Raw genomic sequence first — 17,381 nt, 5'->3', positions numbered from 1 at the left:
GCTAATGTGCGTGTGTGTTAATGAGGTGTACTTTAGGAGAGCCTAGTCCCCTTAAAAATAAAATGAACACAATGCTATTCCCGGCTTCTTTTAATTCTGGGGGTTGGGTCCCACTTTTTGGGCTCTCTCTCAACCAGCTTAAGGGCCAGCGATCTCAATTTAAACCTCAGCTCAGGTCAGTCTGAGCATCATGAAAGGAAGAAAAGGCTTTTACCCATCCTAGTCACTTGAGAAAGTTGTACAGTGAAGTACAACAAATCAATGGGGGCTGCCTTTTTTTTTCTTCTTTTTATTGCTCATGATTCATGCAATAGCAGGGTAGATAGAAAATTATACACAGCAGAAGTACATGTCCTCTACTAACATGTTTGTTTTTCTACCTGCCCAGGCTCAAAGGTGTAACAGAGACAAATATGAGACATTTTGGATTATTATTGTTGGAAATAACAGAGTAGGGGCTATCCAGTTTCTTGCATCCAATGCAGCATGTATGATTACCTGCCCTATGGGAAGATGGCCTATGTGTGCATTCGGTGCAAGGAGCTCCTGGCCCTCAGAGACCATGTACAGGCTTTGGAGACCAGGGTGGCAGACCGGGAGGAGCTAAGGGAGACAGAGAGGTACATGGATGAGACTTTCCGGGACACAGTAGAACAGTCCCACCCCTGGTCTGACAGCCTCTGTGCTGTTGAGGAGGATGAAAGGCCCAGAGAAGGAGAACATCCAACTGGAGCAGAGGGAAACAATCCCATAGGTGGGACCCTCCTTCCAGATGATGTTGTGGTGTCCTCTTGCACTGAGGATACCTCTCCGGGGGAGGGAACTCCAGTTATCAGGAAGAGACAGGTAATAGTTATGGGGGGTTTGATCATCAGAAACATAGATAGCTGGGATTGCGATAACCGGGAGAACCGCATGGTGAGTTGCCTGCCGAGTGCAAAGGTTGCAGATCTCTAGGGACATCTAGATAGACTTACCTGTAGTGCAGGGGAGGAGCCAGTGGTTGTGGTACAGGTAGGTACCAATGACACAGGGAAGGATAGGAGAGAGGTTCTGGAAGCCAAATTTAGGTTGCTAGGTGAGAGATCCATGGTAGCATTCTCTGAAATACTTCCAGTTCTAAACACAGGGCCAGTTAGGTAGAACTGCAGGGTCTCAATGGGTGGATGAGACGACAGTGTAAGGAAGAGGGGTTTAGATTTATTAGGAACTGGGGAAACTTTGGGGACGGGGGAATCAAAACAGGAAGGATGGGCTCCACCTAAACCAAAATGGAACCGGATTGTTGGCACTGAAAAAGGTCATAGAGTAGTTTTTAAACTAAGGCCTGGGGGAAAAGCCAACAGGTGTAGAGGGGCACGTGGTTCAGACAGAGACATCCCTTAGGAGAGGATCTATTAATGGAGATTCTCTATGTCCTAGTAAGGAGGAGAGGATGGAAGATGATAAAATACAGGTAGGATCTGATGAGAAACTGTCAATTGAGAAGTTTCATTCAATTAAATCATGTAATGGCAAACAGCTAAAAAGTGACAAGTTTTTAAAGTGCTTATATACCAATACTAGAAGTCTAAATAATAAGATGGGTGAACTAGAATGCCTCGTATTAAATCAGGATATTGATATAATAGGCATCACAGAAACTTGGTGGAATGACGATAATCAATGGGACATGGTAATATCAGGGTACAAAATATATTGGAAGGACAGAACAGGTCGTCCTGGTGGAGGAGTGGCACTATATGTGAAAGAAAGCGTAGAATCAAATAAAGTAAAAATCTTAAATGAACCAAAGAATCTCGATGGATAGTAATTCCATGCTCGAATAATAAGAATATAGTGGTAGGGATATGCTACCGACCACCTGAACAGGATGGTGATAGTGACTGTGAAATGCTCAGGGAGATTAGAAAGCCTATTAAAATAAAAAAATCAATAATAATTGGGGATTTCAACTATCCCCATATTGACTGGGTACATGTCACTTGAGGATGGGATGCAGAGATAACGTTTCTTGACACCTTAAATGACTCTTTCTTGGAGCAGCTAGTCCTGGAACTCACAAGAGGAGAGGCAATTCTTGGTTTAGTCCTAAGTGGAGAACAGGATCTGGTCCAACAGGTGAATATAGCTGGACCACTTGGTAATAGTGACCATAATATAATTTAACATCCCTGTGGCGGGGAAAACACCACAACAGCCCAACACTGTAGCATTTAATTTCAGAAAGGGGAACTACACCAAAATGAGGAGGTTAGTTAAACAAATTAAAAGGTATAGCACCGAAAGTGAAATCCCTGCAAGCTGCATGGAAACTTTTTAAAGACACCATCATAGAGGCTCAACCTAAATGTATACCGCAAATTAAAAAACACAGTAAGAGAACCAAAAAAAGGCCACCATGGCTAAACAACAGGGTAAAAGAAGCAGTGAGAGGCAAAAAAAAAAGTGAAAGTTAAATCCTTGATGAGGAAAATAGAAAGGAGCATAAACTCTGGCAAATGAAGTGTAAAAATATAATTAGGAAGGCCAAAATAGAATTTGAAGAACAGCTAGCCAAAGACTCAAAAAATAATAGCCATTTATTTTTAATTACCTCAGAATCAGGAAGCCTGCTAAACAACCAGTGGGGCCACTGGACGATCAAGATGCTAAAGGAGCACTCAAGGACGATAAGGCCATTACAGAGAAACTAAATGAATTGTTTGCATTGGTCTTCAAGGCTGAGGATGTGAGGGAGATTCCCAAACCTGAGCCATTCATTTTAGATGACAAATCTGAGGAACTGTCCCAGATTGAGGTGTCAGGTGTCATTAGAGGAGGTTTTGGAACAAATTGATAAACTAAACAGTAATAAGTCACCAGGACCAAGAGTTTTGAAGGAACTCAAATGTGAAATTGCAGACTTGCTAACTGTAATCTGTAACCGATCATTTAAATCAGCTTCTGTAACAAATGACTGGAGGATAGCTAATATGATGCCAGTCTTTAAAAAGGGCTCCAAAGGTGACCCCAGAAATTACAGGCTGATAAACCTGACTTCTGTACCAGGCAAACTATTTGAAACTCTAGTAAAGAACAAAATTGTCAGACACATAGATGAACATAATTTGTTGGGAAAGAGTCAACATGGTTTTTTTAAAGGGAAATCATGCCTCACCAATCTACTAGAATTCTTTGAGGAGATAAACAACTATGTAGACAAGAGGGATCCAGTGGATAGAGTGTACTTAGATTTTCAGAAAGCCTTTGACAAGGTGACTCACCAAAGGCTCTTAAGCAAAGTAAGCTGTCATGGGATAAGAGGGAAGGTCCTCTCATGGATTGGTAACTGGTTAAAAGATAGGAAACAAGGTGTAGGAATAAATGGTCAGTTTTCAGAATGGAGAGAGGTAAATAGTGGTGTCCCCCAGGGGTCTGTACTGGGACCAGTCCGATTCAACATATTCATAAATGATCTGGAAAAAGGGGTAAACAGGTGAAAAAATTTGCAGTTAATACAAAATTACTCAAGATAGTTAAGTCCCAGGCAGACTGCGAAGAGCTACAAAAGGATCTCTCTAAACTGGGTGACTGGGCAACAAAATGGCAGATGAAATTCAGTGTTGATAAATGCAAAATAATGCACATTGGAAAACATAATCCCAACTATACATATAAAAAGATGGGGTCTAAATTAGCTGTTCCCACTCAAGAAAGAGATCTTGGAGTCATTGTGGATAGTTCTCTGAAAACATCCACTCAATGTGCAGCAACAGTCAAAAAAAGCAAACAGAATGTTGGGAATCATTAAGAATGGGATAGATAATAAGACAGAAAATATCATACTGCCTCTATATAAATCCATGGTACACCTACATCTTGAATATTGTGTGCAGGTGTGGTCGCCCCATCTCAAAAAAGATATACTGGAATTGAAAAAGATTTAGAAAAGGGCAACAAAAATGATTAGGGGTATGGAATGGCTTCTGTATAAGAATAGGTTAATAAAATTGAGACTTTTCAGCTTGGAAAAGAGCCAACTAAGGGGGGACATAATTTAGGGGTATAAAATCATGACTGGTGTGGAGAAAATAAATAAGGAAGTGTTATTTACTCCTTTTCATAACACAAAAACTAGGGGTCACCACATTAAATTAATAGGCAGCAGGTTTAAAACAAACAAAAGGAAGTATTTCTTTCCACAATGCACAGTCAACCTGTGGAATTCTTTGCCAGAGGATGTTGTAAAGGCCAGGACTATAACAGGGTTCAAAAAAGAACTAGATAAGTTCATGGAGGATAGATCCATCAATGGCTATTAGCCAGGATGGACAGAGATGGTGTCCCTACCCTCTGTTTTCCAGAAGCTGGGAATGAGAGACAAAGAATGGATCACTTGATGATTACCTGTTCTGTTCATTCGTTATGGGGCACCTGGCATTAGTCACTGTCGGAAGACAAGATACTGGCCTAGGTGGACCTTTGGTCTAACCCAGTATGGGCATTCTTATGTTCTTACATACTAGAACAGAACTCTTTAGTTTATTTTTCATAAATAATTGTTTTTATACTTCTACTTCACTCAATTTCTGAGGCAAATAATTACCAGTAATACATGTGGGCCTATGGTGAGGTGAATGGATGTGGGTTTTGAGCTGAAAATGAAAGACACTTAAGAAGGATGAATCTTACTCCTGTGTAACAAATCACTTAACTATCTGGCAAAACTAACGCTAAAGGCCGAATTATGGAGGTCAACTGAGTAATGTTTTGAAGGTTACACCAGTAATATGACCTCAGAATCCTCTGGGGGTACTACCAGGGGTTATAGAAAAACTCCGATACTAGCAATATCACTGTTCACCCTCACTCATTTCTGTTACTGTTCTGAGCGTACTGCAAAAAGCAACATTTTAATAGCAGACAGAGCCAGGGTCAGGGACTGTTTCCTCATTCATGTCTCCTTGCTGCTCCTGGAATGTTACCAGTTCTTTGGGACCCCAGTGTGGAGGGCAGCCAGAGTCAGGAAGTCTCTACACTGTGATACATTTGCAGTGCAGCTTCTATGTTAAGAAATACTGATTTTCTTGTTGTCTTAATCCCACTCAATTGCAATCGCAAAGAGGCTAGTTCAGTGGTTCTCAAACTTTTGTACTGGTGGCCCCTTTCACATAGCAAGCCTCTGAGTGCAACCCCCTTTATCAATTAAAAACACTTTTTTATATATTTACCACCATTATAAATGCTGGAGGCAAAGCAGGGTTTGGGGTGGAGGCTGACAGCTTACGACCCCCCCAAGTAATAACCTCACGACCCCCTAAGGGGTCCCAACCCACAGTTTGAGAACCCCTGGGCTAGTTCAGGTGTGGAAAAGGGCGTTACACAAAAGTTTCCTGCTTTCAACATCCAGAAGCTTTTCACATCAAAATGGCCTGACTTTTGCTTGCAGAAAGTGCCTTTCTTGTTTGAGAAAAATTCAAGATGAGATCAAAACATATTTGTAAACCGAAATCTTGCTTCATTAAACTCAATGGAGAGAACTTTTTCATGCAGGTCTCCAGTGAACATTATAAAATGCCGTTGTGGAATCATTCAAATTCCTAAATCTGGCTTTCATACCAGTACATTTGTAATACTGTAGCAGGATACGATGACTTTATGGCATCATGTGAAAGTGTCCTTCAAAAAGCAGGAGAGAATTTCAGATAGCAATGTAGCTCTGTATCCTGCAAGAGCATGATTATGAAAAGTTAGAAATTCCTGCTCCCCTTAATGGAAAAACTGTACTTGGGAAAAATAAAGCCACTAGTAATATATATACACTTGGTTCTTTGATAGGGTCAATTTCACAAACCTGAAAACAATTATGAGCCAAATTAGCTGAGAGGAAGTATTTAATCAGAAAAACATAAACGATAATCGGGAATCATTTCAGAACACTTTACCAGATTTCCCAAAAGCCACAATTGAGAAAGAAGGCTGTACTGGTTAAAAAACTGACCTGGTTTAGTGGAGAAGTGAAGGCAGTTTTATATATATTATATGAAAATATTTATAACAAATGGAGGAAGGGGAAGTTGATAGTAATGAATATAAATCAGAAGTTAGGAATTATAGAAAATTAATAAGAGAAGCAAAGGGTCACGAGGAAAAATCTATGGCTAGCAGAGTTACGGACAATAAGGAACTTTTAAATTATATTAGGAACAAAAAGAATCCTGACAGTGGTATTGGTCCAATACTAGATTGAAATGGAAGGTGTATGTACCGATGAGTTCTTTGATGGCTGCTGAATGTAATGCATCAGTGACAGTCCTGTCCATGGGTAGGGCACACCCACACACTAGCAATGCTCTGCATTGAAGCAGCAGATTCTTTCCTCCTCTGACGCTGGTCATCACAAAGCTTGATCCAGTCCTCCTTGGAATGCCTCACTCCATCTACAAGCTGACTCCGCCAATCAGAGCAGCATTCTGCACTCCTTTTCCAGTCATCCACAGAAATTCCAAAGGATACTAAATCATCTTTGCAAGCATCCCGAAATCTGTGCAGTGGTCTGCCTCTGTATCTAGACCCTTTGCGAGCCTTAGAGGATAGCAAGCTCTTCAGGATCCTGTAATCTGGCATTCGCTTGATATGTCCAAGCCACCTGAGTCTTTTCTTACTAATCAACTTTTCCATGAATGACATACCAGCACAATTTAACACTTCCACACTTGTCGCCCAATCTTGCCATCTTATTCAAAGAATTTTATGCAAACATCTGATATGAAAACTGTTTAGTCTTTTGGTATGTTTGGCATAAGTCGTCCATGTTTCTGAGCCATATAGAAGAGTGGACTTTGCCTCATAAATATGGATTTTCACTTTAGTTGACAATTTATTATTGTTCCAGGCTCTGTCTTGCAAAAGGCCAAAGATCCTGGCTGCTTTTCCAATTCTACTTGTGAGCTCAGCATCAAGATTTACATTGCTAATAACAGTAGAGCCAAGGTAGCAAAATTTGTCAACAACATTTAGACAAATGCCATCTAAGTTGATATCTGGAACTGGGTATGAAGAGCCTTGGTGCATAACTGTCTTCTTCAAACTTATTGCTAACACAAAGATTTTGCATGAATCAGAGAACTTGGTAATAAGATGTTATAGGGCATCAACACTGTGAGCCACAAGGGCTGCATCATCTGCAAACAATAGGCCCCTCATGATCTTCTTCACCTTTGTCTTAGCTCTGATCCTTGCAACAAACCTCCATCATCTCTCATGCTAAGATAGACACCCTCTCAAACATCACGGAACACATGTTGAAACAGAAATGAGAAGTAAATATTAAACAATGTAGGAGCCAGTATGCAACCCTGCTTCACTCCATTTATGTTAAATGAGGCAGACTCTTGGTTTTCATACATTACAGTTGCATTCAAGACATCAGGTAAGGATTTCACAAGGTTTAGCAATATAGGTGGACAACCAAGCTTCTTCAGAACAATGTAAAGCCCTGATCGACTAACCATGTCAAAGGCTGACCCGGGCCAGCTGCAAGTGCTTAATAGTTCTGTAGATGTACTCAAAGAGCTCAATCTATTTAGCTTAACAAAAAAAAGGCTAAGGGGTGACTTGATGACAGTTTATAATTATTTGCATGGAGAAAAAATATTTAATAATGGGCTCTTCAGTGTAGCATAGAAAGGTCTAACATGATCCAATGGCTGGAAGTTTAAGCTAGACAAATTCAGACTGGAAATAAGATGTAGATTCTTGACAGTGAGAGTAATTAATCATTGGAGCACTTTACCAAGGGTCATGGTGGATTATCCATCACTGACAATTTATAAATCAAGATTGGATGTTTTTCTAAAAGATGTGCTTTAAGAATTTCTGGGTGAACGTTCTATGGCTCATGTTTTACAGGAGGTCAGACTAGATAATCCGACCTTCTGGCCTTGGAAACTATGACCATGAGAATCCAATGAGACAGATGGGTTACAATTTGGTATTACACTGTAAGCAATTACTTCTGAAAATTAGAAGATCTCCTTATGAGGAGGGGTATCAAATTCATTTTTGGGAATGTCCAAAAATTCATAGAATAGAATATCAGGGTTGGAAGGGATCTCAGGAGGTCATCTAGTCCAACCCCCTGCTCAAAGCAGGACCAATCCCCAACTAAATCATCCCAGCCAGGGCTTTGTCAGGCCTGACCTTAAAAACTTCTAGGGAAGGAGATTCCACCACCTCCCTAGGTAACGCATTCCAGTGTTTCACCACCCTCCTAGTGAAAAAGTTTTTCCTAATATCCAACCTAAACCTCCCCCACTGCAACTTGAGACCATTACTCCTTGTTCTGTCATCTGCTACCACTGAGAACCGTCTAGATCCATCCTCTTTGGAACCCCCTTTCAGGTAGTTGAAAGCAGCTATCAAATCCCCCCTCATTCTTCTCTTCCGCAGACTAAACAATCCCAGTTCCCTCAGCCTCTCCTCATAAGTCATGTGTTCCAGTCCCCTAATCATTTTTGTTGCCCTCTGCTGGACGTTTTCCAATTTTTTCACATCCTTCTTGTAGTGTGGGGCCCAAAACTGGACACAGTACTCCAGATGAGGCCTCACCAATGTTGACTAGAGGGGAAAGATCACGTCCCTCGATCTGCTGGCAATGCCCCTACATATACATCCCAAAATGTCATTGGCCCTCTTGGCAACAAGGGTACACTGTTGACTCATATCCAGCTTCTCGTCCCCTGTAACCCCTAGGTCCTTTTCTGCAGAACTGCTGCCTAGCCATTCGGTCCCTAGTCTGTAGCGGTGCATGGGATTCTTCCATCCTAAGTGCAGGACTCTGCACTTGTCCTTGTTGAACCTCATCAGATTTCTTTTGGCCCAATTCCCTAATTTGTCTAGGGCCCTCTGTATGCTATCCCTACCCTCCAGCGTATCTACCTCTCCTCCCAGTTTAGTGTCATCTGCAAACTTGCTGAGGGTGCAATCCACACCATTCTCCAGATCATTTATGAAGATATTGAACAAAACCGGGCCGAGGACCGACCCTTGGGGCACTCCACTTGATACCGGCTGCCAACTAGACATAGAGCCATTGATCACTACCCGTTGAGCCAGACAATCTAGCCAACTTTCTATCCACCTTATAGTCCATTCATCCAGCCCATACTTCTTTAACTTGCTGGAAAAAATACTGTGGGAGACCGTGTCAAAAGCTTTGCTAAAGTCAAGGAACAACATGTCCACTGCTTTCCCCTCATCCACAGAGCCAGTTATCTCATCACAGAAGGCAATTCACTTTCCTCTCCTCTAAGTGCTTCAGAATTGATTCCTTGAGGACCTGCTCCATGATTTTTCCAGGGACTGAGGTGAGGTTGACTGGCCTGTAGTTCCCAGGATCCTCCTTCTTCCCTTTTTTAAAGATGGGCACTACTTGTTTATTATGGGCTGTGCGGCTGGGGATAAATGTAGAACTGCATTCTCTTTAGGATATGTAGCTGACATAGCACTCACAGGTTTGCACAATTAAGGGTGGATTATAACCTGTATGTAATGCCTAAACTTAATTATTTTCATTATATTTTGTTCAGTCACATTCAGCATCACTAAACTGAGAAAATGTGCTGCCTTTAAGACCACTGTTACTTTTGCCCTGTTTCTCTCCCTTCTCCATTCTTTATCTCTCCATCTTCCCTTTCTTTGTGCATTTCCACTCTTTTTCTCTGCATTTCCTTCACTGCAGTAACTCCCAGTTCCATCTGGGGGTTCCAGTCCCACCCTGTTCTCCAACCTATCTGATAAAATAATACTAAAAAAAATAGTTATTACTGAGCTATTAAGTGAAATCATCAGGAATTAGAATTCATGCACTAATTATATTAAGGGGGGGAGGAGTCCACACCTTGAGGATAGCATTGCATTGACTTATACTAACTTTGCTTTTAGGTTTTCCTCTCAGCCAAGAGGGCTAGAAACTTTCAGGTTTTGATACCTTTGATCTACAGTATAATTCTGACTTGGACTAACTCACTCAGATTTAGTATGTGTGGTGGTGGAGAGGAGACAAGGCAGGATATACCCTAGCATACCTAGAGGGAATTCATATGGAGCAAAATTTCATCATCAAGTTCTTGAATGAGTTAAGTTACTCTGCTGCATTCAAATCATCTCAATCCCTTTCTCTTCACTGTAACATAGCAATAATTCCCTCTAGCTAAGTATTATTTTCCCTGTCACTTGGCTGTTGATTCAAGCTATTGTGAATACCAATTGTCTGCTAAAAGAATGAGGAGTACTTTTGGCACCTTAGAGACTAACAAATTTATTTGAGCATAAGCTTTTGTGAGCTAAAGTCCACTTCATCGGATGCATGCAGTGGAAAATACAGTAGGAAGATATATATATATACACACAGAGAACATGAAACAATGGGTGTTGCCATACACACTATAACGAGAGTGATCAGGTAAGGTGAGCTATTATCAGCAGGAGAAAAAAACCTTTTGTGGTGATAATCAGGATGGCCCATTTCCAACAGTTGACAAGAAGGTGAGAGTAACAGTATGGGGGGAAATAAGCATGGGGAAATAAGCATGGGGAATGACCCATTGGGTCATTACACAAAGTAAAACTATTTCCCCATGCTTATTTCCCCCCCTCTGCCCCCGTTACTCTCACCTTCTCGTCAACTGTTGGCAATAGGCCATCCTGATTATCACCACAAAAGGTTTTTTTCTCCTGCTGATAATAGCTCACCTTACCTGATCACTCTCGTTATAGTGTGTATGGCAACACCCATTGTTTCATGTTCTCTGTGTGTATATATTGTGACGGGGCAAGGCCAGAGGGCTATGGAAAAGTTGTGGGAGATAGATCTATTAGCTCCAGGCTAAACAAATAGCTGGTACCAGGATAAGTGAAATGGCAGCTGCTCCAGGTCAATTAAGACACCTGGGGCCAATTAAGAACTTTCCAGAAGGCAGGGAGAAAGCTAGGTTGATTGGGACACCTGAAGCCAATCAGGGCTGGCTGAAATTAGTTAAAAGCCTCCCAGTTAGTCAGGTGGGGGTGCATGCCAGGAGCTCTGGGAGGAAGTTGTGCTGTTGGAGAGGCTGAGTAGTACACACCATATCAGGCAAGGAAGGATAACTTCTCACCTCCCTCGCTGGCTTATGATGAAAATGGCTCTGTAGACTGTGACCCTTGTCTCTAGAGAGAGAAGGGTTACGTGGAGGGTCACAGTGAGCCTCTGAGGCTAGTGAAATCTGCCAGGAAACGCGGGACCCATGGAGGCAAGGACAGTGCTTTGTCACAATATATATCTTCCTACTGTATTTTCCATGGCATGCATCGGATGAAGTGGGTTTTAGCCCACGAAAGCTTATGCTCAAATAAATTTGTTAGTCTCTAAGGTGCCACAAGTACTCCTCTTTCTTTTTGCTGATACAGACTAACATGGCTACCACTCTGAAAATTGTCTGCTAGAATTTGAATAGAATGGCTTCTCTCACAATAAGTGATTACAATTTCCCTCTGTTTTACAGAGCTTGGGCTACATAGTGACCTTGATCTGCTTGTGGAACTCCCACAAATACAAATTTCCTGCCTTTCTTTTTCTCCCCAATGTGTCTTCCCCCCACCCCACCCACTTTTTCTTCCCTATGAATTTCAGTCTCTTTCCCCCGATCTCCATTGTTGCCTATAGTGAAAAACTATACAACCTAGACTTTTTCCCCTTGGATGATACATCATCCCCTATGTTTCAGTTGTTTGGGGAAGAGAAAAAAAATAATTGAGAATAAATTGAGTTTATTAATTGAGAATAGTAATCTCTCTGTCTTCACATAAACACATGTAATACTAGGGTTTAAGAATGTCTGCTTTGTAGTTTGCCGAAAAAGGACCCAACTGATTATTGCAGGTCATTTTTAATGGTTGTAGTATGTGTGGTCCAATCATAAGTCTTGAGATTTTTGGAGGCAGTTTCAAGACCTGAAAACTTCTTTCTGTAGCCTGAGTCTCAGACCAAAAGCCTAAGGTGAGTTAAGTATGTTCCCATCTCTTTTTTCTCATTTTCAGTCCTATGGCTTTCTGGATAGTGAAATTAGAAACAAGGGTCTTTCTTTTTGAGATTCTACTGTTGGTTGTTTTTGTCCTTTCTCCTATGAAGGTTATTTTGGTTTTCAGTTTTACAGCTTGTGTAGCTTATGGCCCATTTTACAGCTAGGAATGGTATATCAAAATAGACTGAAGGTATATTTATTTTACTTAATTTTTTATCTTTTCAGTGTGGTCCAAGGCCCATAAAAGGCTGAATCACCACTGGCTGTAATGTATAGACATAATGGTATGTGCTAAGGATGATGTCCAATATTAATATTCTGTTTTTCTACAGATGTTAAGGTCAGAAGGTACCTTTATAATAATAAACTGCATAATGCCAGTCATAGAATCTAACCCAATGACTTGTTTGAGGTTGAAGTAGGACATACTTATTAGAAAGATATCCAACCCTCACCAAAGATGTCTCGTTTGCTAGCATTTTTCAGTTTGTGTTATAACGTTAATATTACTTAAGGGGTTTGTGTGTGTGTGTGTGTGTTTATTGAAGTAAACCCTTATACTGAAATTCACTGTGTATCGGGTCCAATGTTATTAAATGATTTACCCAGGGTTCCAGGACAGATTCTTATAATCATAAACCTTTGCCGACTTTTGATTTCTCTGGGGACAACCTGTTAGAAAGATCAGATCTCATTACAGCTAACTGTGTACTTAGCAGTAAGCAATTCTGAGGGTATTTACATTGTGGCCTCTGTATAATCTTTTTGAAAGTTGCAATAAAATATTATGTTTCCTTATCAGAACCGGTGCGATAAGGTTAGGGTAAGAGGTGTTCCATACAGTATCAGAAATTCCATGGTTTTAAAAGTTCTGAACTATAGAGATTATTTTATGATCTAAATCATGTAGTAGGTGCCAAAATAATTCTCAGTGCATTGATAGCTGAGCTTGTTGTCATGGAGTCCATAGCTACTTCACGCTGCTTAGATTTAGCAGGCACAAAAACAGGAAAATTAATGTTTAAAAACATAGCAGCTAAATCAATTCAAACCAATTACTGAGGTCAGGAAAGGCCAGCCACAGGAATATCTGGATTTACAGGAGTCTCATGGTGATTTTCATGATGTGGCTGAGAACTTTTTACTGTTTGATCAGTATCTACATCCAGATTTCATAGAATCATAGAATATCAGGGTTGGAAGGGACCTCAGGAGGTCATCTAGTCCAACCCCCTGCTCAAAGCAGGACCAATCCCCAATTAAATCATCCCAGCCAGGGCTTTGTCAAGCCTGACCTTAAAAACTTCTAAGGAAGGAGATTCTACCACCTCCCTAGGTAACGCATTCCAGTGTTTCACCACCCTCCTAGTGAAAAAGTTTTTCCTAATATCCAACCTAAACCTCCCCCACTGCAACTTGAGACCATTACTTCTTGTCCTGTCCTCTTCCACCACTGAGAATAGTCTAGAACCATCCTCTCTGGAACCACCTCTCAGGTAGTTGAAAGCAGCTACCAAATCCCCCCTCATTCTTCTCTTCTGCAGACTAAACAATCCCAGTTCCCTCAGCCTCTCCTCATAACTCATGTGTTCCAGACCCCTAATCATTTTTGTTGCCCTTCGCTGGACTCTCTCCAATTTATCCACATCCTTCTTGTAGTGTGGGGCCCAAAACTGGACACAGTACTCCAGATGAGGCCTCACCAATGTCGAATAGAGGGGAACGATCACGTCCCTCGATCTGCTTGCTATGCCCCTACTTATACATCCCAAAATGCCATTGGCCTTCTTGGCAACAAGGGCACACTGCTGACTCATATCCAGCTTCTCGTCCACTGTCACCCCTAGGTCCTTTTCAGCAGAACTGCTGCCTAGCCATTCGGTCCCTAGTCTGTAGCGGTGCATTGGGTTCTTCCGTCCTAAGTGCAGGACCCTGCACTTATCCTTATTGAACCTCATCAGATTTCTTTTGGCCCAATCCTCCAATTTGTCTAGGTCCCTCTGTATCCTATCCCTCCCCTCCAGCGTATCTACCACTCCTCCCAGTTTAGTATCATCCACAAATTTGCTGAGAGTGCAATCCACACCATCCTCCAGATCATTTATGAAGATATTGAACAAAACCGGCCCCAGGACCGACCCCTGGGGCACTCCACTTGACACCGGCTGCCAACTAGACATGGAGCCATTGATCACTACCCGTTGAGCCCGACAATCTAGCCAACTTTCTACCCACCTTGTAGTGCATTCATCCAGCCCATACTTCTTTAACTTGCTGACAAGAATACTGTGGGAGACCGTGTCAAAAGCTTTGCTAAAGTCAAGAAACAATACATCCACTGCTTTCCCTTCATCCACAGAACCAGTAATCTCATCATAGAAGGTGATTAGATTAGTCAGGCATGACCTTCCCTTGGTGAATCCATGCTGACTGTTCCTGATCACTTTCCTCTCATATAAGTGCTTCAGGATTGATTCTTTGAGGACCTGCTCCATGATTTTTCCAGGGACTGAGGTGAGGCTGACTGGCCTGTAGTTCCCAGGATCCTCCTTCTTCCCTTTTTTAAAGATTGGCACTACATTAGCCTTTTTCCAGTCATCCCGGACTTCCCCCGTTCGCCACAAGTTTTCAAAGATAATGGCCAATGGCTCTGCAATCACAGCCGCCAATTCCTTTAGCACTCTCGGATGCAACTCATCCGGCCCCATGGACTTGTGCACGTCCAGCTTTTCTAAATAATCCCTAACCACCTCTTTCTCCACAGAGGGCTGGCCATCTACTCCCCATGTTGCCCAACAAACTCCCCATTTGCCCAACAAACATCCATGTAGGAAAGGGACTTTCCAATTCCTCAGCTTTAGGATGGTTTTTATTTAGATAAATGAACTTCAGAGCTTAGTCATGATCCAAACAGATCCTAGATGATTGGAAATGAGGGAATAAGTGGCAGCCAGGTTAAAGCTATTCAGTTTTTAAAGCTCCTTGTTGTGGAAGTATCAAAACAGATTCCCCAGGTCCTAGAAAGGGAATGCTGTCTCCTTTCATACAGGGCTAAATCTTGGTCTTAATACCATCAATTGAAGTTTTTCCATGGACTCACATTAACTTCAATAGCTTATGTGGGGAAGCCCACCATGGCTACAAAGCAGCAATGGCGATTTCTATTGGCTGTACTGGACCCTATCAGTTTATAGGGAGCAGCATGAATTAGTCTCTTAAGAAACTGCTTATGCTTTGTATCAATTTTTAGAGCCCTGATATCCACAGATCATTTTTGCGGATCACACGCAGATACAAATTTTGTGTCCTCGCAAAGCTCTATCAATTTTGTGTAAACTGCAGTGGATTAAAATTCTTTTGCTTTCTTACTGTTAATTGTACATACTCTATTAAACTTCCTTTACTTAAAACAAAGATGATACGTGCTTAGTAAGTAGAAAAAAATTGCTTTGAGTCTGAAAATTCAAAGGGGGAAAGGGAGAAAGACTTCTCTCAAAAAACACTTTTTTTTTAACCATATTCCCCTTTTCACATGGAACGCCCTACCTGAACTGAACATAAATCCACTATCCATTCCTCATTCAAATTCTTCAGTTCAGTGTATGGGTGTGAGGTGGCAGTAGCTTGTAACGTACAGGAGGTCAGACTAAATCAGTGGTTCTCAACCAGCGGTATGCGTACCCCTGGGGGTATACAGATATCTTCCAGGGAGTACATCAATGCATTTAGATATTTGGCTAGTTTTACAAGAGGCTACATAAAAACACTAGCAAAGTCAGTTCAAACTAAAAGTTCATATAGACAATGACTTGTTTATACTGCTCTATGTACTATATGCTGAAATGGAAGAACAATATTTATATTCCATTTTACAGTTATATGGTAAAAATGAGAAAGTAAGCAATTTTTCCATAACAGTGTGCTGTGACACTTTTGTATTTTTATGTCTGATTTTGTAAGCAAGTAGTTTTTAAGTGAGGTGAAACTTGGAAGAATACAAGACAGATCAGAATTCTGAAAGGAGTACAGTAGTCTGGAAAGGTTAAGAGCCACTGGACTACATAATCTAGTGGTCCATTCTGGCCTTAAACCTGATGATTCAAAGACCAGCAATTAGCAAATTAACAATGCCTAGATTAAGGAGAAGATGATAGTTGATTCTTATTTTATGTATTTATAAAAACAAAATACCAAATGTTATAAGGCTTATATACTCTTGTATCTTTCTCTCCTGCACCCCGCCCTTTGGATATTGCAGGTCTTCTGAGAAGGTAAACTCTCTGGATGCAGGGACCAGCCCTGACCTCCTATTATTTGTACAATACACAGTTCATTAGGCAATACACAGGCACTACTGCAATATACAATATATAATACTACATAATCAGAAATAATTTAGAGGCAAAATCGTGTTTGGGTCTGTAACTTCCACTGAAATTAAAAAGTCACAAAACTAAAACCATGAACAGTTATTAGTATATGTAAGGGAATGTCTAGATTATATTTAATGGGTGCAAAAATAAAGTTGAATGAACTGCTATGTGTCACATGATTAAAGAAAAGTTGCTAAGCATGAAAACGGAGCTGTGTGTGAATATTGATTTTTCTAGGGATTAGCTGAATGACCTGCTTTAAACTGAAGTAGGTCCAGTCTTTGTTTGGAAATCAAACATTCTTCCTGATCTGGAGCAACAAATGTCAGTTTTGATAGCTGAATGAAGGCCAAATGGATTGAAGTTGGGTAAATGATAGGTTTTCAATGGAAATACCTAAATTTGGATACAGGGGAAGGAGAAAAGATTAAATTCCATCCCTTACAATTGCAGTGTGAAATTACTGTCTTCCACAGTCACATAAAAAGAATTTGAATGATGTAAAGCTGCACTTGTATACTCACTTGAACATGATCTGTATTTGCACTCCTCCAGTTAGTGGGGTGCTTTAAGCATGGAAAAAAGAGACGAGAAACACTGTAGACATTACTGTCTTTAGTGTTTGAGAACCTTGGGATAGTCACTCAACCCCCTCATACATATTTAGAAACACTTGCCACAATGGTGCATTGTTATACATGTTAAGACTAAACTAAGCCAAGTTTGAGACCTCATTGGCAGTTGGTCTATGCATTTTTAGGTTCTTCATTTAGAACTACTCAGTAGATCACAGGAATGAAATGCAAGGTACTCCCAAGCCCTTCATAGTACTACCAGCCCTAATCAACCCAAGGGCCATTAAAATATTCCTCTTCCTGTCTTTTATTTTTCCCTGTTCCTTTCATTCATCTCATTCTCTTTCTTCCTACAGATCCTTCCTTCTCTCCAAAACAACTCTTTACTA

The sequence above is a fragment of the Caretta caretta genome, chromosome 16, assembly GCF_965140235.1.
Source record: "Caretta caretta isolate rCarCar2 chromosome 16, rCarCar1.hap1, whole genome shotgun sequence".
Classification (NCBI taxonomy): Eukaryota; Metazoa; Chordata; order Testudines; family Cheloniidae; genus Caretta; species Caretta caretta.
The sequence above is the reverse complement of the archived record's forward strand: the minus strand, read 5'-3'. Positions refer to the sequence as shown.